The following is a 21,954-nucleotide window of genomic DNA, read 5'->3' on the forward strand; positions in this document are numbered from 1 at the left end:
GGAAGTGAATGTTAAGACCTTTTGAAAAAGCTTCCAAATCCTTGGTATCTTTGTAGACGTGTGTTTTGCCATCATGCTGGACTATGAGGCTGAATGGGAACCCCCATCTATATTTCACTCGCCTTTCTTGTAGGACTTGGGTAATAAAGCGTATTCCTCTTCTTCTTTCGATTGTTGCCGGGCTAATATCCTGGAATATTTGAATACTATAAGTCTGGAATTTAATCTCCTTTTGTAGGCGTACTTGTCTCCAAATCTCCTCCTTTTCTAGATAATGTGCAAATTTAACAATAATGTCCCTGGGAGGGTTAGGTGGTTTCGGAACTGGTCTCGGCGCTCTGTGTGCACGTTCCATTGATGTTTCAGTAAGTTTAAGGGCAGGGGCAATGTATTCGAATAATTGTAGCAGGTAGGAGGCAAGGCAGTCATGGGTTGCTTCTTCAGGGACTCCTCTTATCCTCAAATTGCTTCTGCGACCTCTGTTGTCGAGGTCCTCTACTTTAAGTTGGAGTGCTTGCAACGTGAGGTCCTGTCTAATCATTTGGTGGTTAGCATTGGACATCATGGTATTTAAGGTGTCTTGACCCTCTTCCATGCATTCTATTCTAGCCCCAAGTTCACCAATGTTCTTTTTTAAGGAAGTCATCTCCGTTTTAATGAAAGATTTTAGATCTGCAAGGTCAGATTTTGAGGGGAGCTGTGAGATGGTCTGCTGTATCAAATTGAGCTGCTGTGACTGTGAAGCAGGGTCCTGATCTTGTATTATGGGTGTATCAGCCAACTGGAGTTCCTTGGCAGTATCAGGTATCTCATTTTCTTGTTTATGGAAGAATGAGGACATAGTAGCAGTGGCAGAGATGGAGGACTTTTTGTCTGCTTTCAGCTTCTGCTTAGACGCCATTAGTGTAGTGGGTTATCCCTTTACTTTCAGTATAAGTGGCATGTACTGGTAAATGGGCTAACAGGTGATGAAATGTCTGTGCAGGGCAATTGCAGGGCAATTTGGGACCTTCCGCGTCCACTGACCTGGCCTGTGTTTATATGTGACAATGGGATGGTGTACAGGCCTGAAGGATCTTTCCCCCTGATTTGCCGTGACTCGCCTTGTGGGCCCAAGTCCTATAGCAGCAACTACACTGGTGTGGCGTCGGAGACCTTATGGGAGTTGGTACCTGCGTTTAGATGGGTCTGATGAGGTCGTTCACAGCCGGGCGTCTGTGCGCAAGCAGCCGCTAGTCGGTAAGGAAAGACGCCACGTGGGTATCGTGGTGGCGTGCGGCTGCTCGCGGGAGTCCGCCCGAACGTTCTGCCCCAGGCCTATGTCCGTTGCTCCGGTTACCTCGTTGCGACAGATCCGCTCAGACAGGTAAGTCGCAGGGTCTTGCGTTGTACCTAGGGGCCTGAGATCACCAGTCGGGTGATCGCCGGAGTGGGCCTGTGGTGAGGAAATGCTTCTCTTCTCCTTTAGGCATGTCTAGGATGCAGTAACAGCTCAGACCATACGCCCCTCGGTTAGAAATAAAACATTTGGTAATTAAACCCTCAACTGCCCTTTAGGTCTCCATATTAGAGCCAGTGAGTGGGAATATGTAACGGAGCTGTATCAAAGTGCGGCCATGTTCCTGCACGGCCGCGCTCCGCCCCCCTTCTATCATACTTTTTAAGTGTGTCATCACCATATAATATCCATAGGTATTTACGGACAATATTGCAAATCTGTGTAAACTGGTTGGATTATCTTATAATAAATGTAGGTTTCTTAGCATTAGGCTGTCTACTAGAACTTAAAGGGATACTAAACCCACATTTTTTTTCTTTATTGATTCAGATAGACCATGCAATTTTAAGCAACTTTCTATTTTACTCCTATTATCAATTTTCTTTGTTCTCTTGCTATCTTTATTTAAAAAGCAGGAATGTAAAGTTTAGGAGGCGGCCCATTTTTAATTCAGAATCTGTGTTATGCTTGCTTATTGGTTTGCTAAATGTAGCCACCAATAAGCAAGCACTATTCAGGGTGCTGAACCTAAAGTGGGCTGGCTGCTGAGCTCTACATTCCTGCTTTTTAAATAAAGATAGCAAGAGAATGAAGAAAAATTGATAATAGGAGTAAATAAGAAAGTTGCTTAAAATTCCATGCCCTATCTGAATCAAGAAAGAAAAAAATTGGGGTTAGTATCCCTTTAATGGACGTCTAGATGAAATCTGAGGTTTAAACAATGAATGTCTCTGTAACTGTTTCACTTCCTCTAGGGCAGTATTCTTCAAGCCACAGGTTGGGACCCATTACTGGGTTGCAAAACCATGTTTACTGGGTCGCAACGTGTGTATTGTAGGAGGGTGTGCGTGGTGTGTGTGTGTTTATATGAGAGTGTATGTGTTTATATGAGAGTGTATGTGTTTATATGAGAGTGTGTGTGTTATATGAGAGTGTGTGTGTTATATGAGAGTGTGTATGTTATATGAGAGTGTGTATGTTATATGAGAGTGTGTGTGTTATATGAGTGTGTGTTATATGAGAGTGTGTGTGTTGTAGGAGAGTGTGTGTGTTGTAGGAGAGTGTGTGTGTGTTGTATGAGAGTGTGTGCGTTATATGAGGGTGTGTGTGTGTATTGTATGAGAGTGTGTCTGGTGTATGTGATGTTACCTTTTAAAACACTTTGACTACAATCAGGAATAAAGTAAGCACAGATTTTAGCCACTTTGCCAAAAAATGCAGCTATCTTGTTGTTTATTAGTTCAGAAATTTCAGACTAAGCATAAAACTAGCGTCACAAACTAGGGTCTTGGGAAGAAAAGTTTGAAGAACCATACTCTAGGGTACCTTCAAATAGAGGCTTTTTCAAGTAAGCATCCCTTTTAGATCTGTACATTCAATTAAAAAAACTAGTGGATCAGAACAATTCCTCTTAATACAAATATCTGGACTTTTTGTCAACCCTTCATTACATGGGAGGGGGAGTGATTGCTCCTAGCATGTTATAAAGTATTTATCATAATTGGTTTTCGATAAAGGGAAGTGCCAACCCTTTCAGATATTAGATTATCAACTAATTATCTAAAAGTTAGTAGTACCTTTATTCCAAGTAAAGGTAAACTTCAGGCCAAAATGTTTTGAGTATCATATGTTTTAACAAAGGCAGAAGCTTCTATCCATAGTGTTAGGCCAAATAGGCAGCATTCTAAGGCCTTGCTCATGAAAAGGCCTTGTAGAGGGGCAGAGAAAAAAAATGTGTTTTTGTTTTCTTTTTTTGCATCTGGGACATTTTTGTTAGTATAGTGGCCATATCAGCTTTTTCCTTGCACAGCTGGATATTATAACCCTCACAGCCTCCTACACAACTGCAAAATCTCCAGCTGTCAAGTCCAGGCTCCTCACTTCCTTCTGCTTGCCACTGGGTTGTGCTGTCACCCTCCATGTAATCAGGAGGCAGGGGGGACACAAGCAACAATGAACATGTAAAAAGGACAGGGGGACTACTCTTTGAGTATATAACCCCTTTGCAACTAGAGGTAATAAAGTGCTATTAACAATTCTTATACACTCCTTTGTCCCTCCTCTCACATTTTCCTCTCTCTTCTTCTTCTAGTCGGAATGGGACTGGAGTGTTAAGTAGTCTTGTCAGCCTCTCAGTGAGAGCATTGACGAATGTTAGGGTCTAGACTCGTATTAACAGCTCCTTAAGCAATCAGTGTTGATGAGTTTTACTGCCTGCTTTATTCACTCAAGTCCATGTCAGGAGCGATGCTACACACTGTCAAACTTGAGAGGCCGTGTTCCTGTTCCACGGCGTTGATTCTGGTAAGATCGTTTAATTTTTTATATCTGTAATGATAACGCAAGAAGACAGGGCCACAGTGTGGCTCCTTTATCTGTATAGAATCAAGGGTTAATATCTCCGGAAGGTGATTATTGAACAGGGGGGGGTGTATACATGATTGTTTTATTGTGTTTTTTGCTGAGGCATGTGTGAGACGAGGCTCTGGCAATGTGGAACAGTCAGGTTATTCCTTGATTACTGCACAGCCCGTTTAGTTGGCGTGCTTTTTGTTGGCTGCAGGGGCGGTCCTGCACGGTACTCCATGTGACTGGGTATGGCTTCTTTCTCTTCCTTTTCCTGACCGTTGGTTGCAGGAGATGAAAGCGAGTTTCTCTGTGAGCCTGGGTCATAGGAGGTGGTGAGTGCCCCGGCCATTGGAGTATAAAGGTGCCATTTAATAATTTTTTATAGTCCTTATTAAAGCGCAAGCTATGGAAGACTCTGATATGTTAGAGGGTACTCCCTCTTTACCTAAATCTTATGCCTGTGTTTATTGTGAGGAGGCTTTGGTGTACCTGCCTGCTCAACTATGTTCCATATGCCTCGATAAAATAGTGATATCTAAAAGATATAAGATGTTTAGTCCCACTGAGCCGTCCACCTCTGAGGGGTCCCTGTCCCATGAGGTGCGTTCCCTACATTCATCTCCGATTACACGTGCAGCTCCCCAGTGCACTTCTAATCCTCGTACGGGAGGGGCCTCATTTCCACCCGATTTTGCTGAGCAGTTGCAAACGGCGGTATCTGCGGTCATTAGTGCTTTACCTCACCCGGCCAAGCGCAAGCAAAAGGTTAAACATTGTGTTCCTTCCCAGGGGTCATCTACTCTGTTGGATGTATCTGAGGCTAGATTATCCGCTGATGCTGAGGATTCCGATAGTTCAGTGGACTCTTTCTCTGGGTCGGAATCTGTGGCCTCTAAAACTCCGGCTGCGGAGGAACCAGACTTTAGGTTTAGGATGGAGAACTTACGCTTTCTGTTAAAAGAGGTGCTAGCAACTCTAGAGGTTCCCGAACCAAAGTTACCAGAGGAGCCTTCTATTACTAAGCTTGATAAATGAGGACAGGGTAGTGCCCCAGACTTTCCTGGTTCCCGTAAAGATGGCGAATATTATTAAGAATGAGACTTGGATCGTCTTTTTTCCCTTCTTCATTTTAAAAATTGTTCCCGGTTCCAGATTCTCAGCTAGAATTGAGGGGATCTGTCCCCAAGGTGGAAGGAGCTATCTCCACACTCGCTAAACGCACCACTGTCCCGCTTGAGGATAGTTTGTCGTTTAAGGAACCCATGGATAAGAAATAAGAGACCCTGTTAAGAAAAATGTTTCAGCACACAAGGTTCATTTTTCAATCTGCAGCCGCAGTGGCTGCGGTTGCGGCTACCTATTGGTGTGACTCTCTGTCAGAAAGGGTTGAGGTGGAGACTCCCCTCGATGAGATACAGGAACGAATTAAGGCCCTGAGGGTAGCTAATTTGTTAGTTTGTGATGCTAATATGCAGATTATTCGCTTGAATGCTAAGACATCAGGCCTTTCTGTTCTGGCCCGGAGGGCCCTGTGGTTGAAGTAGTGGTCTGCTGACATGACGTCCAAATCTAGATTACTTTCCCTTCCATTTAAAGGAAAGATTATTTTCGGTCCAGGCCTGGGCTCGATCATATCCACGGTCATGGGGGGCAAGGGTGTCTTTCTGCTGCAGGATAAGAAGAATATACCTAAGGGTCCTAATTTTCAGCCCTTTCGTTCAGTCCCAAAGCAAAGCCCGAGCAGTCTTGGAATAAAGCCAAACAGAGCAATAAGCCCGCCGAGACAAAATCGGCATGAAGGGGTGGCCCCCGATCCGTCTCTGGATCTCGTAGGGGGCAGACTTTCTCTTTTCATGGAGGCTTGGTTGAGAGATGTACAGGATCCTTGGGTTCTGGAATTTGTTGCCCAGGGTTACAGGATAGGTTTCAAAACCCATCCTCCCAGGGGCAGATTCCTCTTGTCATATTTCTCATCAAATCAAGAAAAAAGGAATGCTTTTCTAGAGTGTGTGAGGGATCTCTCCCTCTCTAGCAGTAATTGTACTGGTACCACTAGCAGAAAGGGGTCTAGGGTATTATTCAAACTTTTTTGTGGTACCAAAGAAGGAAGGGCACATTTTGCCCGATTCTAGACCTAAAGTGTTTAAACAAGTTTCTGTCTGTCCCATCGTTCAAAATGGAGATGATAAGGTCTATACTGCCCCTAGTTCAAGAGGGTCAGTTTATGACTACGATACACTTGAAGGACGCTTACCTTCATGTGCCAATCCACAAGGATCACTTCAGGTTCTTAAGGTTCACCTTTCTGGATCAGCACTTCCAGTTTGTAGCTTTTCTCTTCGGGCTGGCTACTGCTTCAAGAATCTTGACGAAGGTTCTGGGAGCTCTACTCACGGTGGCGAGATACAGAGGGATAGCAGTGTCTCCTTATCTGGACGACATTCTGGTTCAGGCTCCGTCCTACCAGTTGGCAGAGGACCATTCGAGAGTTCTTCTTCTGCAATCTCATGGATGGAAGGTAAACTCAGGAAAGAGTTCTCTGGTTCCCAGTACCAGAGTGGAGTTCCTGGGCACGATAATAGACTCCATTGCCATGAAGATATTCCTAACAGACAAGAAATGTTGCAAGATTGTCTCCAGCTGTCTTGCCCTTCAATCCTCCTCAAGACCATCAGTGGCCCGATGCATGGAGGTGATTGGGCTCATGGTATCTACTATAGTTTTTATTCTATTCGCCAGATTCCATCTGCGGCCTCTTCAGCTGTGCATGCTGAGGCAGTGGAATGGTGATCATTCAGACCTGTCTCAACTGTCTCTCTCTTGGTGGCTCCGTCCAGAACAGCTGTCCCAGGGGACATCCTTCCTTAGACCATCTTGGAAAATTGTGACTACGGACGCAAGTCTCTCAAGTTGGGGAGCAGTTTGGGGTGCCAGGAAGGCACAGGGTAGGTGGAATCGGAAGGAGTCTCTTCTCCCAATCAACATCCTGGAACTTCAGGCGATCTTCAATGCTCTGGAGGCTTGGCCCTTCCTGGATTCGTCCAAGTTCATCAGATTCCAGTCGGACAACATTACATCGGTGGCTTACATCAACCACCAGGGGGGAACAAGAAGCTCCCTAGCCATGAGGGAAGTATCTCGGATGCTGGAGTGGGCAGAGACCCACGAATGCTTGCTATCAGCGATCCACATCCCGGGTGTGGACAACTGGGAAGCAGACTTTCTCAGCAGACAATCATTTCATCCGGGGGAATGGTTTCTTCACCCCGAAGTGTTTGCGAAGATTTGTAACAGTTGGGGGACTCCGGAGTTAGATCTCATGGCATCCAGACTCAACTACAAGCTGCCCAGATACGGGTCGCGGTCCAGGGATCCCCAGGCAGAACTGATAGATGCCTTAGCAGTGCCTTGGGGATTCAACCTAGTGTACATATTTCCTCCATTACCACTTCTACCTCGTGTTGTGGCACCCATCAAACTGGAGCAAGCATCAACTATTCTGATTGCTCCATTGTGGCAGCAGAGGACGTGGTTTGCGGATCTAGTGGGGATGTCATCCCCACCAGGGGGGAACGAGAAGCTCCCTAGCCATGAGGGAAGTATCTTGGATCCTGGAGTGGGCAGAGACCCGCGAATACTCGCTATCAGTGATCCACATCCCGGGTGTGGACAACTGGGAAGCAGACTTTCTCAGCAGACAATCATTTCATCCGGGGGAATGGTTTCTTCACCCCAAAGTGTTTGAGAAGATTTGCAACAGTTGGGGGACTCCGGAGTTAGATCTCATGGCATCCAGACTCAACTGCAAGCTGCCCAGATACGGGTCACGGTCCAGGGATCCCCAGGCAGAACTGATAGATGCCTTAGCTGTGCCTTGGGGATTCAACCTAGTGTACATATTTCCTCCGTTACCACTTCTACATCGTGTTGTGGCACGCATCAAACAGGAGCAAGCATCAACTATTCTGATTGCTCCATCGTGGCCGCAGAGGACGTGATTTGCGGATCTAGTGGGGGTGTCATCCTCCTCTCCATGGAGGTTGCCCTGTCGCAGGGATCTGCTGGGACAGGGCCCCTTTGTGCATCAGAATCTAGATTTTCTTCATAAATGGGGAGAGTCCGGAGCTGCATTCATTAATTTTGGGAAATACAGAACCTGGCCACCAGGAGGAGGCAAAGTCACCCCAGCCAAAGGCTTAAATACATCCCCCAGTCATTCTTTGCCTTTTGTCACAGGAGGTTGGCAGAGAACTGTGAGAAGTTTTGGTAGTCTCTTATGGAGGGTAATACTCTTCGGAATGGGACTGGAGTTTTAAGGAATCCTGTCAGCCTTTCAGTGAGAGCATGGATGAAAGTTATAGTCCGGAGATGCTGCGTTGACGAGTTTCGCTGCCTGCTTTCTTCACTCAAGTCCATGTCAGAAGCGACGCTATTATCTGTCACACTTGAAGGGCCGTGTTCCCGTTCAATGGCATAGATTCCGGTAAGATTGTTTCATTTTATTTTCATTATGGAAATGTAATGTATGAAGAAGAAGTCAAGGTCCCAGTGGGACTCCTTTTATCTTATGGAATCAAGGGTTAATATCTCCTGAGGGGGTTATTGAACAGGGGGGGGACTTTAATCATGTTTGTTATGTGATTCGCCTGCTAATGTGTAGTGATATTTGGGCTTGTGGCTTTTTCAGGACATAGGCCTTTATTGAAGGTTGCACGGTCTTTACGGACTGGCACAATTTTTCTTGGACTGCATGGTGCACCTTGTGACCAGGCGTGGTCACGCTCCTGTCCTCCATTTCTGTATTTCTGACCGTGTAGCGATGGAGAGATTCTGTTTTGCTAGAGTCTGGGTCATAGGAGGTGGTGAGTGGGGGTGTTAAAAGGTTGCCATTTTCTTTTTTGTCCATATTTATAATTTCCAAGTTATGGAGGATTCTGATTTTTTTGGAGACGGATGTCTCTGATTCAGATTCTTCTTCTTGCAAAGAATATGTAAGGGCCCGGGTGATCCATGCCCATGAGTTATGTTCTGAATGCCTAAAAAATAAAAATAAATAAAAAAATCAGTGCGCCAAAATACCTGTGAAAAAAATGTATATAGACATATAGTGCATGAAGATTATTATGATATAAATAACCTGTAGGTAAATAAGTTACTAATACAAAATATAATAGGTGATAAGTATAGTGATAAACCAAACCAAACCACACCACTGCAGGTAAGTGATGGGAATGAAAATGGACAGTTCAACTAGTCCAAAATCCAAATCCTGAATCTGGAACAGATGGCAAGCTGCTTCTTCAAATTTCTTGTTGGTATCCCAACATGTTAAACTCTGCAGAAGTGAATAATAAAAAAGAAGGCGCCACCATAGTGCGCAATCAGATGTATAGAACACGCCAATAAAACAAGCAAGACCGTACTTACAAGATATAAGACACTTGAGAAGTGTCACAACCGCCTTCTGGACTGTTATAGAGTCGTCCAGCTAACTCCCACTGGTAAGTTTCTGATATCCTTCTTGATGTGAGAGCGGCGATGACAAAAGAAACCAGTATCCAGCATCAGTTTCACAGAGCCGGCTCGTCCGTTAAGTTTCAGCTTCATATTTAAAGTGTGGTTTCTTTTGTCATCGCCGCTCTCACATCAAGAAGGATATCAGAAACGTACCAGTGGGAGTTAGCTGGACGACTCTATAACAGTCCAGAAGGCGGTTGTGACACTTCTCAAGTGTCTTATATCTTGTAAGTACGGTCTTACTTGTTTTATTGGCGTGTTATATACATCTGATTGTGCACTATGGTGGCGCCTTCTTTTTTATTATTCACTTCTGCTATGTTCTGAATGCCGCTTTTTAGTGCTCTGCTCTCTGGAATCGGGGATCTTAGAATTCGCTGAGCCATCCGCCCCTGGGGATTCTGTTTACCGCGAGGCGCGCGCCCCAGAACCTTCCTTTGCTACACAGGCAGGTGTCCCGAATGCCGTTTATCTTTCTCCGGAAGGTGGCTTGTTTCCTCCAGAGGTTACGGCACGGTTCCGCATGGCCATATCAATGGCATTGGCGCATTTACAATTTCCACCTTGTCCGTGTTCTGGTAACCAGGGATCGTCTGGTTGAGATCAGCTTTATGGGGAAGCGGTTTCCTCTGAAGCTTCAGGGGTTCAATCCTCAGGGCCAGGGTCGTTTGTTGCCCCGGCGGAGGTAAGTCTTGCTTTTCGTTATAGTCTGGGGCGCCTTCGTATTCTGTTTAGGCATGTTTTGGCAATGCTAGAGGATCCCAGGCCTTAAAGGTTGGTGGATCCTCGGTCTTCCATTACAAACGGCAAGCAGGGTTAGATTACAGGATAATTCAATCTTCTTGTCATATTTTTCTTTTAAGTATCTTCTAACAGGTCTGAGCTTTGGAGGAATTGGATCTCTGTCCTGCTGGTCCTTTCAGTGTGTCCGTTCTTCTGGGCGATAACCTGCGGGTGTTGCACTCTTTTATTTGGATCCAGTTAGGATGTACTTTTATTTAATTTTGAAAGCTCATTTTGTTATAAGTTTTTCCGTTGGAAATAATTTCTTCTTTGGAAATTGATACTAGCGATTTTGTGGTCGCATTGGCACTTCTGCGGAAGTTACATGAAAGGTTAGGACATGTTATGTCTGCCGTTTGTATGTTTAAATCGTCTATCCCTTGCGGGTTGCGACTTTCTGTGGCCTTGGACAGTACTTGGGTGCCCTACATATCAAGCTGGTCTTGGTTGGGTAATATTTTCTGTCCCTAGGGGCCTATGTCAGCCACGCAGTGCCCGTTATGCTTGGCTGGTCCGGTTAGGGTGCCGAGTGGCTCACTCTGGTTTTTGAGTTGCATTTTTCTTGTTTTTGCAAGTTATAGTTTTCCTAGACGCCAGGCTGGTCCTCGTTTATTCTTCTGGGGTCATCAGAGGGGATTGTGCTCAGTCCTGCTTGTCCTATCCATGTGTAGCGGGGGTCTCTGAGGTTCTGATCCTGCTACAGTGTTCTCTGTAGGCTCCTGTGTTCTCAGGTGCTAGAGTTTTTCTCCTTCCCAGAGTGGGTTGGGGGTTCGGTTTTTCCATGGAAATCCTTGGTGCCGGTGGCGTTTACTTGTCTCCTCTTTTGATGATTCCCCTGAGGACTCTGTTTTCCTTGATGACAGTATCTCTTCCTTTGGGTCGAGGTGGTGTGGACTTGTTATCCCTTTTTTGGGGGGCTGGCCTTCTGGTCATCAGTTCAGGAAGTTTGAGCTTTTTTTGGTTTTTTTTTCTTCTTCCGGGATCTCATTTGCTCCCATATTTTGGAGCTTTGCAGATTATGTGGTCTCCCTTTTTCCCTGGTCACGCCCCTACTTAGGCGTTTTGGGTTCCCTTCACCAGAGGTTAGGATGCTTGTTCATCGTATGTTCCTCGACCTGTAGGGGCTTATGGGAAGTTGATCCTGGTTGGATCTTGGAGATTTTGGTTATCTGCTCAATCCAGTTTTCTAGTTTTGAGACTTGCGCTCGTGTACGTTTTGCCCTAGTCTTTGGACTTAGGGGTTCTGTCCCTAGAGCCTTTGGAGGCCTACCAGGGTAGCTGCAGCATTTTTGTATTGCCTAGCACTTTTTCGGTGGGGAGTTTGTATCCTGTTGTGGGTATATTACCGCACTCTGTATCTGGGCTACTATGTGAGTATTCAGTCTCCAGGGTACCTTGGATATGATGCCACGTTGGCTTAGAGGTGATCTTTCCTGCTTGACAGCTGAAGGTCAAGAGTTCATATTCAGCTGTGGCTATGTCCTCTTCACTATGTATGTCCTACGATTTTCCTTGCTTAGGGTTGCATCGTCTGTTGTGCAAGGTCCGTTCCGGTTGAGGTACCCGGGTGGTTCCTCAGGGGATATTATTTTGTTCCTTGTCTTTGACTGGACAGTTGGTTCTGTATCTAGATCCCTTAGGTCTGGTTCGGGATGGCCAAGTTTGCCGGTGTGGGGACATCTTATGTTCCTATGAGAGGATTTTTTTATCTCTTCTCTGAGATTTGGATATTCTGCTGGGCCGGCACTGGTGGCCGGATGGCTCCCTCTTCGGTTTTTGACCCTTTGGGTCCATATTCAGCTTTCCACTCCATATCTGTGTGGAGTGAGCTGTTTTGTTTTGTTTTCGTTTACCCTTACTGGAGTGGACTTGGCATTCCACAGTATCTGCCTGGTGCTTGGAGGTTCTTTCTTCCTCTGTTCAGTGGGTTTAGCCCTTCTGCCTTGAGGGCAGGTTGCCAGGTGTAGACGTGCCTTATTGTAGAGGGCCTCTTTTAGGAGTGTCCCTTGTATTGGGAAGGGGGCTGTGTCTGGGTTCTGGAACCCAAACTCTTTTGGGGGGGCTGGATCCCTCCCCTTTCCTTCCTGAAGGTTATGGTGTAGGGAATTTTTATTCCTTTGTATTTTCGGACATTGACATTGGGCTGGGTCCGTTGCTGGAGTGAAGGCTAGGGTCCTATCTGATCTGTTGTTTTTTGACCACGTATCAGAGTTAGATCTTGTGAGCCTCCCTTAGGTGGAAGTTTTCGCGGTGGATCCTTCCTCGGCAGGTAGTTTTTTTCTCTGCGGGTTCTGGGTTCTATTCTCCCTTTCCTGCTTTTCTCGGGAAAGTGTTGATTTGCAAGATTGTCTTTTCTATAGACAGTCCTGTGCGCAGCTTCTAGCTTGCTTAGCTGGGTTAGGGACTTGTGTTCACTTAAATCCTTTGCTGCAGGAAGTCTGGGACTTCTACGGAGCGTATTCAGTTTTTCTGATACTGGATTTTGCGGCTCCCGGGGATGGTTCATCTTTTGGTTGCTCTATCCAGGGTGTGAGTTAGCAGGAGGGGTTCTTTCTGTAAGGATTCCACTCCTGGTTTCCATTGTTACTACAGCTTACCTTACTCACCTGTATTTAAGACATGTCTCCGCCCCAAACAAGTGCTTAGTTATTGTGTTCATGTCAGCTAAGCTCTATGCACTGTTTGCTGATCGTGTCTAAAATTCAGGAGATTGAAAGCAAACGTTACCCCAAAACTTGGATTTTCAAATACCAGCTGCAGCTGGTCCATTTAAAGACTTATCCTGCCTGACTGTGCTGAATTCCCAAAGTTCTCACTACTTGTTTCATTACAGCCAGCTCCTGCACTCCGACTGGGAATAGTAACTGCTCCAGAGTTCACATACAAACCGGGACTCACCAGAGCGTCACCGGGATTAACCTCAAGTGAGTTAAAACCAAAAGTACCTTCCACTGGTACAAGGACTTCCTAACCTCATATCGAAGAGGATTGTTAACTTTTCATCGGCTATACAAGATTAACAAGCCGCCTTCAAAGTAGCGTTACGGACCCGCTGTGACGTCACCCGCTGGGGAAACTCCTCGGAATCAGTCACGCCCCTGTCAGCGGCTGCAAGGGTCATTCAGACGCAGCCTGTTTAGCAACAAGGTAACAACAGAGTAAGCTGCTCATTGCCTACTTTGATACTTTAATTAAAGGCAACGTTACAACACAATTCCTTCCCAGTACTGTACTGAATATTGTTACATTTAACAGTAGCCATATTCCACTGATATTGACATTCTAAGTCATCCGAGAAAAACTCACTCTGAATCTTCACAGCCTATGCTGAAACAATAGTCTGTAATTCAGTGTGGAACATTCTTACTACTAATACTCTGGCAGTTGAGATCCATCACAAGATACACCATTACAGAATAACTAAGCCAGTATTATGGATCCAGCCGAGCTCCCACAAATTGTCTTCAACTTGTCCCAAAGGGTAGACCAACTCAGTCAGGGACTAAGAGAGTTACAATTGGAGAATGAGACTTTGCGAAAGGTCATAAAAGACACCATCACTCCAAAACTGACAGCCCATGAGACCTCTCCTGAACCTTTTGTTGCTCCACCAGATTTCTTCCAAGGAGAGAGAAATCAATATTGCCACTTCAAAAATGCTTGCCTGCTCAATTTCAGTCTCAAACCCAAGACCTATCCAAATGATAGGGTAAAAGTTCTTACCATGATAAGTTACTTAAGGGGACAACCCCGCATATGGGCTGACACTCTATTCGAGACCAACAATCCGGTCCTATCATCCTTCTCATCATTTCTTGACGTTATGGATGAATTGTATAACGATGCCAATCTCCAGATTACGGCTGAGAGCAAAATGAGGAAATTGAAACAAGGAACTAGACCCGTGGAACATTACATAACGGAGTTCAAACAATACTCAATTGACTCCCAATGGAATGCCATAGCCCTCAGAAATCAATTCAGGCTTGGCCTTTCTGAAGCAGTCAAGGATGAACTAGCAAGAACAGAATTACCAGAGACCCATGAAGCCCTTATGAGATTAAGTAGCCAAATCGATAGAAGATTGAGGGAGAGAAGAGCAGAACGGCAATACCCAGACCAGGCGTATAAAAAGGTTTCCACTCCATGCCAACCTATTCGCAGGTCAAATAGTCCTAGTCCTGGTGGAGCTGAAGCCATGGACATAAGTATCTTCAGGGGGCCTCTTCCTCCAGAAGAACGTTTGAGAAGGAAGACCAGGGGTCTTTGTATGTACTGTGGAGACTCATCCCATAGTGTTAAGGATTGCCCTTCTATACCCCAGAAAAAGAACAGTAAGTGCAACACTAACCTTACCTCTCAGGTAGTACTTAACAAACCTCTTAACTGTTCTCTACTTTTGTCTTTACAGTGGGCAAGTAAGCAGATGACCATCCCAGCCATCGTGGACACAGGAGCTCAAGGGAACTACATCAACAGCTCTTTAGTGTCTATCAATAAAATACCCCTGATCAAAAAATTGTCTCCTATTTCACTTCGTGTTGTTGATGGCTCTGAGTTCTCATCGGGGCCTATTACACATCACACTATCCCTCTTTCAGTCACTGCATTAAACAATCACCATGAACACCTCTCTTTCAATGTGATTGCTTCTCCTCTATTTCCAATCGTTCTTGGGTTAACTTGGCTACAGCTACATGAGCCTCAGATCAGTTGGAAATCTCTCCAAATTCATTTTAACTCACAGTATTGCCAACAAACATGTATCAGGCAGCCGCTACTTTATCTGACCTCCACTTCTGAGTCTCTTGTACCACTTGAATACACTCACTTCTCAGAAGTTTTTAGTAAAAAGGAGGCAGAAACACTTCCCCCTCATCGTCCTTATGACTGCCCCATAGATTTAAAACCAGGTACATCCCCACCTATAGGGCACTTATACCCGCTCTGTGAATCTGAACTAGACCACCTGAAAACTTACTTAGACGAGAACTTGAAGAAAGGATTCATTCGTCCTTCCGTCTCGCCAGCCGGAGCAGGAATATTTTTTGTCCGGAACAAGGACAATTCCCTACGCCCTATCATCGACTTCAGACAGTTAAACAAGATCACCATCAAAAACCGCTACCCACTCCCACTCATTCCGGAACTCATCGAGAGACTACGGCTTCTACTATATACACTAAGTTAGATCTGAGGGGAGCATACAATCTTGTACGCATCAGAGAGGGCGATGAATGGCTCACTGCTTTTAGAACAAGATATGGATTATATGAATACCTGGTTATGCCTTTCGGTCTCACCAACGCACCTGCAACCTTCCAGTTTTTCATAAATGACATCTTCCACGATCTACTCGACATCTGTGTCATTGTTTACTTAGATGACATCTTGATTTATTCCTCAAATACAACTGACCACATAAAACATGTTAGTTGGGTTCTGTCACGACTCCAGGTCCACCGGCTCAACGCCAAACTGGAAAAATGCATCTTTCACACTAGGACTATAGAATTCCTTGGTTATTCCGTCAGCCCTGAGGGCATTCAGATGCAAGAGGGCAAAGTTGAAATCATGGCCTACTCCTCTTACCAGAAAGGACCTACAAAAATTCCTTGGGTTCAGTAATTATTATAGAAAATTCATCCGTAATTTTTCTAGAATTTTGAAACCCCTTACCAAACTTACCAGCCCAAATTGTGCGTTCCGGGGGTCGAAAGAAGCTGCTGATGCATTCAGTTTCCTGAAGGATTCCTTTTCCTCCGCTCCTATCTTAAAATACCCTGATCCCCACCTACAGTACATTTTGGAAGTTGATTCTTCGGATTATGAATTCGGTGCAGTCCTTTCACAACGCAAGACACCTAAAGACCCTCTATTCCCTATTGGGTTCTTCTCCAAGATTATGTCATCTGCAGAAATGAATTACTCCATAGGAGATAAAGAATTACTGGCTATCAAAAGAGCGCTGGAATTCTGGAGACATCTTCTCGAAAGTACCTCCAGTCCCATCATAATATATACTGACCACCGTAACCTCGAATTTCTACAAAACAACAAAACTTTATCCGGCAGACAAGTAAGATGGAGCCTCTTCTTTAGTCGTTTTGATTTCCAAATTTTGTACAGGCCCGGATCAAAAAACGGAAAGGCAGAGATCCAAGACCCATTCAGGAACAATTGCCTAGTTGTATGTTGCCGCCTACGAGATTCCTAGCTCCACTTTCTATTTCAGTTCCAGACTATGAAGCTGCCTTAGATTCGGAAAACCGAACCCCATTGAATTCCCTGATTAGAAAAGATGGCTTGTATTTTCATGGCTCTAAGTTATATGTCCCAGAAACACTTAGAGCACAAATTATCAAGGAACACCATGACCCTCCTCTACTTGGTCATGCGGGTATCAGACGCACCAAAGAGTTAATAACTAGGACTTACTGGTGGCCATCCATGGAAAATACTATTAAGGAATACATTCACCAGTGTAACATTTGCATAGTATCCAAACCTGAGAGACGACCTCCATACGGACACCTTATGCCCTTGGAAATTCCCAAGTCACCTTGGGCTCACTTAGGTATGGATTTTATAGTTGACTTACCACCAAGCTCTGGACTCACAACCATAGTAGTCGTTACAGATCACTTCAATAATGGCCCATTTTATTGCTTATCACAAGCTACCTACTTCTTTGGAAACAGCACATTTGTTCTTGAACAACGTAGTACGATATCATGGATTACCGACTGTCTTGACCACTGACAGAGGGAGCCAGTTCACCTCAAAGTTTTGGAAAGCACTCACTAAGACACTTCAAATTGAACAACGGCTAAGTACTGCCTTTCACCCTCAGACGAATGGCCAAACTGAAAGGTTAAATCAATGGCTCGAGCAATATTTACGTTGCTACTGTTCTTACCATCAAAACAAATGGTCATCCTTCCTCGCCATGGCTGCATTTTCGTACAACAACACGATCAATAGTACCACCAATTACTCCCCTTTCTTAGCAAACTATGGTTTCAATCCTAGATTCAGTTTCCAACTTTCTTCCTCTGAAAATACACCATCTGTTGACGAATTAATACAAGGGCTGGCCGAAAACTTCCAGCATATACGCACCAATATACTGCATGCACAAGCATCTCAGAAAAAGTACTATGACTTACGACGAAGAGCCGCCCCGAAGTATAAAGTAGGGGACTTGGTATGGTTGTCGACTAAAAACATTAAACTACACCTGCCCAAGAAAAAACTGGCCAGTTTATTCATCGGTCCATTCAAGATTACTCATATCATAAACGAGAATGCTGTCACATTGTATCTGCCTGATTCATTGGTAATCCACCCCACCTTTCACGTCTCTTTGCTCAAGCCTTATGTAGGTCAAAACCCTCCTACGCCTCTCCTTCCTCCTGATACTGTACACCTGGACACAAACGTCTATGAAGTTCAAGATCTTTTAGATTCAAGGTATTCGAATGGTGAACTTCAGTACCTCGTGAGGTGGAAAGGTTTTTCTCCTGAGGAAGACTCCTGGGAACCCCATACCCACATTGATGCTACGAGACTAGTTGCACGCTTCCATAGACGTTTTCCACACAGACCTAAACATCCAGCCGTGGTCAGCTTGCTTGAGGGGGGGGACATGTAAGGATTCCACTCCTGGTTTTCATTGTTACTACAGCTTACCTTACTCACCTGTATTTAAGACATGTCTCCGCCCCAAACAAGTTCTTAGTTATTGTGTTCATGTCAGCTAAGCTCTATGCACTGTTTGCTGATCGTGTCTAAAATTCAGGTTATTGAAAGCAAACATTACCCCAAAACTTGGATTTACAAATACCAGCTGCAGCTGGTCCATTTAAAGACTTATCCTGCCTGACTGTGCTGAATTCCCAAAGTTCTCACTACTTTTTTCATTACAGCCAGCTCCTGCGCTCCGACTGGGAATAGTAACTGCTCCAGAGTTCACATATAAACCGGGACTCACCAGAGCGTCACCGGGATTAACCTCAAGTGAGTTAAAACCAAAAGTACCTTCCACTGGTACAAGGACTTCCTAACCTCATATCCAAGAGGATTGTTACCTTTTCATCGGCTATACAAGATTAACAAGCCGCCTTCAAAGTAGCGCTACTGACCCGCTGTGACGTCACCCGCTGGGGAAACTCATTGGAATCAGTCACGCCCCTGTCAGCGGCTGCAAGGTTCTGCGCTCTGTCTCCCTGCCTCTCGAGAAGACACTACAGCTGTCAGCTGCTGCAGAGGCGAGTCCTCATTCAGACGCAGCCTGTTTAGCAACAAGGTAACAACAGAGTAAGCCGCTCATTGCCTACTTTGATACTTTAATTAAAGGCAACGTTACAACACAATTCCTTCCCAGTACTGTACTGAATATTGTTACATTTAACAGTAGCCATATTCCACTGATATTGACATTTTAAGTCATCCGAGAAAAACTCACTCTGAATCTTCACAGCCTATGCTGAAACAATAGTCTGTAATTCAGTGTGAAACATTCTTACTACTAATACTCTGGCAGTTGAGATCCATCACAAGATACACCATTACACTTTCTTTCTCCCCTTAGTTCAGGGTTTTGCTTTGGTCCCTTGGACTCCATTCAGATGGGGGTCTGAGATTTTTCTCCCTTTGCTCTGCTAGTTCAGGTTTTTCTTTCCTTATTTCCCTAGTTCCTGTGTGCTCCTGGGGGTCCTGGCGGACTTCCTTATCTGAGTCCTTTTTCTTCCTTTTCAGTTAGACTGTGGATGTTTCCCCTCCTTCTGGTCGGTGGTGAGTTTATTTGTGGGCTGAGAGCCTGTGGGATTTGTCTCCTCAGAGGCTCTTGGGCTCAGTCGAATCTAAGGGTCAGAGCGGTCTCTATCAAGGGCCTTGCTGGTTCTAACTGATGGGCAGTTACTCTGGCCTTTTTCCTTTTTGTTCCTCTGCTTCTGATGACGCAGTTTTTTGTCTGGAGTTTGTGTGTTTTTAGGCTATGGTGCCCTCAGAATGGGCCGCCTTTTTGTATCCGCCCGTTTTGCATTCAGTGTCCTCTATTGCTTTGGTATTGTTTTCCCAAAAGTAATGAATGCAGCTGTGGACTCTCCCCATTTATGAAGAAAGACATAAATTATGCTTACCTGATCATTTTCTTTTCTTCAGAAGGGGAGAGTCCACAACTCCCTGCACGCGTTTTTTTGTGTGGGGCGGCCATAATTTTTGTTTTTATTGTTCTGGCACTTTTTTTCACCCTAATATTTCTCCTACTGTTCCTTGTTCCCTCAGCAGAATGACTGGGGGATGAGGGAAGTGGGGGAGGTATTTAAGCCTTTGTGGTGTCTTTGCCTCCTCCTGGTGGCCAGGTTTCCCAAAAGTAATGAATGCAGCTGTGGACTCTCCCCATCTGAAGAACAGAAAATGATCAGGTAAGCATAATTTATGTCTCTCTGAGGCTGACTGCGTGGAGATTGAACGCTTAGTCTTAGCCAGAAGAGGATTTTCTGAGAGGGTGATTGATACTCTCATTCAAACCAGAAAGCTGGTTACCCATCGCATCTATCATAAGGTGTGGAGGACCTTCTTACGCTGGTGTAAATCTTGTGGATATTCCTGGCATAAGGTCAGGGTATCCAGAATTCTTTCCTTTCTCCAGGTCGGTCTGGAGAAGGGACTTGCCGCCAGTTCCTTAAGGGGACAGATTTCGGCTCTTTCTGTGCTGTTACACAAGAAGCTTGCTGAGCTCCCTGATATTCAGTCTTTTGTTAAGGCTCTGTACAGGATCAGGCCTGTGTTTAGACATTCTGCTCCTCCTTGGAGTTTGAATTTGGTTCTGAAGGTTTTGGGGCCTCCTTTAGAGCCTATGCATTCTCTTGACATTAAGACTCTGTCTTGGAAGGTCCTTTTTCTTCTGGCCATTGCTTTGGCATGCAAAGTGTCTGAATTAGCGGCCTTACAATGTGAGCCCCCTTATCTGGTTTTCCATGTAGATATGGCTGTCCTTCGCAATGGACTGGGATTTCTCCCTAAGGTTGTGTCTGATCTCAACATTAATCAGGAAATTGCGGTTCCGAAGGAACGGTTACTTCACAACTTGGATGTGGTTCGAGCCTTGAAATTCTATCTTCAGGCTACGAAGGATTTCAGACAAACTTTTGCTTTGTTTGTTGTCTATTCAGGGAAGCGCAAGGGGCAAAAGGCCTCTTCTACTTCCTTATCCTTTTGGCTGACGAGCGTGATTCGTTCGGCTTATGAGACAGTGGGACATAAGCCTCCTCAGAGGATTACGGCTCACTCAATTAGAGCTGTGGCTTCTTCTTGGGCCTTTAAGAATGAGGCCTCTCTGGAGCAGATTTGTAAGGCAGCTACCTGGTCCTCACATACTTTTACAAAGTTTTACAAATTTGACGTTTTTGCTTCGACTGAAGCGGCTTTTGGGAGAAAAGTTTTGCAGGCTGTGGTGCCCTCAGAATAGTGTCAGCCTCCTTTTTTCCTCCCATTTTTCATTCAGTGTCCTCTAGAGCTTGGGTATTTGTTACCCACAAGTAATGAATGAAGCCGTGGACTCTCCTCGTATTAGATGGAAAACATAAATGATGCTTACCTAATAATAATTTCATTTCCATTGTTACAAGGAGAATCCACGGCTCCCGCCCGGTTCTCCGTTGGGCAGACCTAAATTTATGTGTTTTCTTCTGGCACCTTTTATACCCTGATATTTCTCCTACTGTTCCTTGAGCGGGATGAGGGGAGTGGGGGAGGTATTTAAGCCTTTGGCTGGGGTGTCTTTGCCTCCTGGTGGCCAGGTTCTGTATTTCCCACAAGTAATGAATGAAGCCATGGACTCTTCTCGTAATGATGGAAATAAAATTATTAGGTAAGCATAATTTATGATTTTTCCCATCTCTCCCCCCTCTCACTTTTTTTCTCCCTCTCACCTTTATCCCCCTCTCATCTCTCACCCTTCTCTCTACTGACTCTTTTTCTCTCTCTTCCTCCCCCTATCTTGTTCTTTCTATTTTGCTTTCAACTGTCGCTACATTCTATTCTCTAGACGTAACTCTGTCTTTTCTTGTTGTCCTTTCTCTTCCTTCTCTTTCCCTGCTATCTCTCTTCTTTGTCTCTCCCTCTCTCTCCCTTCTCTTTTCACTCTGTCTCCATTATCTCATTCTATAACCATTCTCTTTATTCTTGCTCCACTCTTTCTTTTCTCTCTCTTGCCTCATCTCTTCTTCACGCTCTCTTCTTTACTCACTCTTATCTCACCCTTCCATCTCTCTTTTTCAATCTTTTTCCTCTTTTCTCACCACTGTCTGTTTCTCTCTCTCTCTCTCTCTCTCTCTCTCTCTCTCTCTCTCTCTCTCTCTCTCTCTCTCTCTCTCTCTCTCTCTCATATAACACTCTTCTTTCTTTTCTCCTCTCTCTTTTCCCTGCATTATTATTGAGAGATTTGGTATAATGGAAGTCCAAACATAAACTATCAAAACGGAAAAGAGGGAAAGTATTGTACAAAGCCAGGTGTACAATACAGGGACATACTTAATAGTTAAAATTTAAACCTAAGAGAAGACTTATATTTGAATTGTGCCGAAGGCCTTAACAACTCTAGAGCTGCCTGTGCTTATATCATAGGGCACAGTTCAGTTACTTAATGCGGGACAGTTTTTATGGCCGCTTAACTACTTCCTTGACTGGCTCTAATGATTTGATAGATTTTGCCTCACCTTGACATAATGCAATATCCTCTGCGGTTACTGCTCATAGTATATCTTTCCATATTCTGTCAGTAATGGTGGAAATGACTTGTG

At 44.8% G+C, this 21,954-nt stretch overlaps 1 protein-coding gene across 1 annotated transcript in view; it reads left to right on the forward strand.

The window, feature by feature from the left end:
* Window positions 1-21,954, forward strand: part of BLTP3B (bridge-like lipid transfer protein family member 3B) — a 344,497-nt gene that overhangs the window by 134,725 nt on the left and 187,818 nt on the right. The window lies entirely within an intron of this gene.

This window comes from Bombina bombina, chromosome 6, assembly GCF_027579735.1.
Source record: "Bombina bombina isolate aBomBom1 chromosome 6, aBomBom1.pri, whole genome shotgun sequence".
NCBI lineage: Eukaryota > Metazoa > Chordata > Amphibia > Anura > Bombinatoridae > Bombina > Bombina bombina.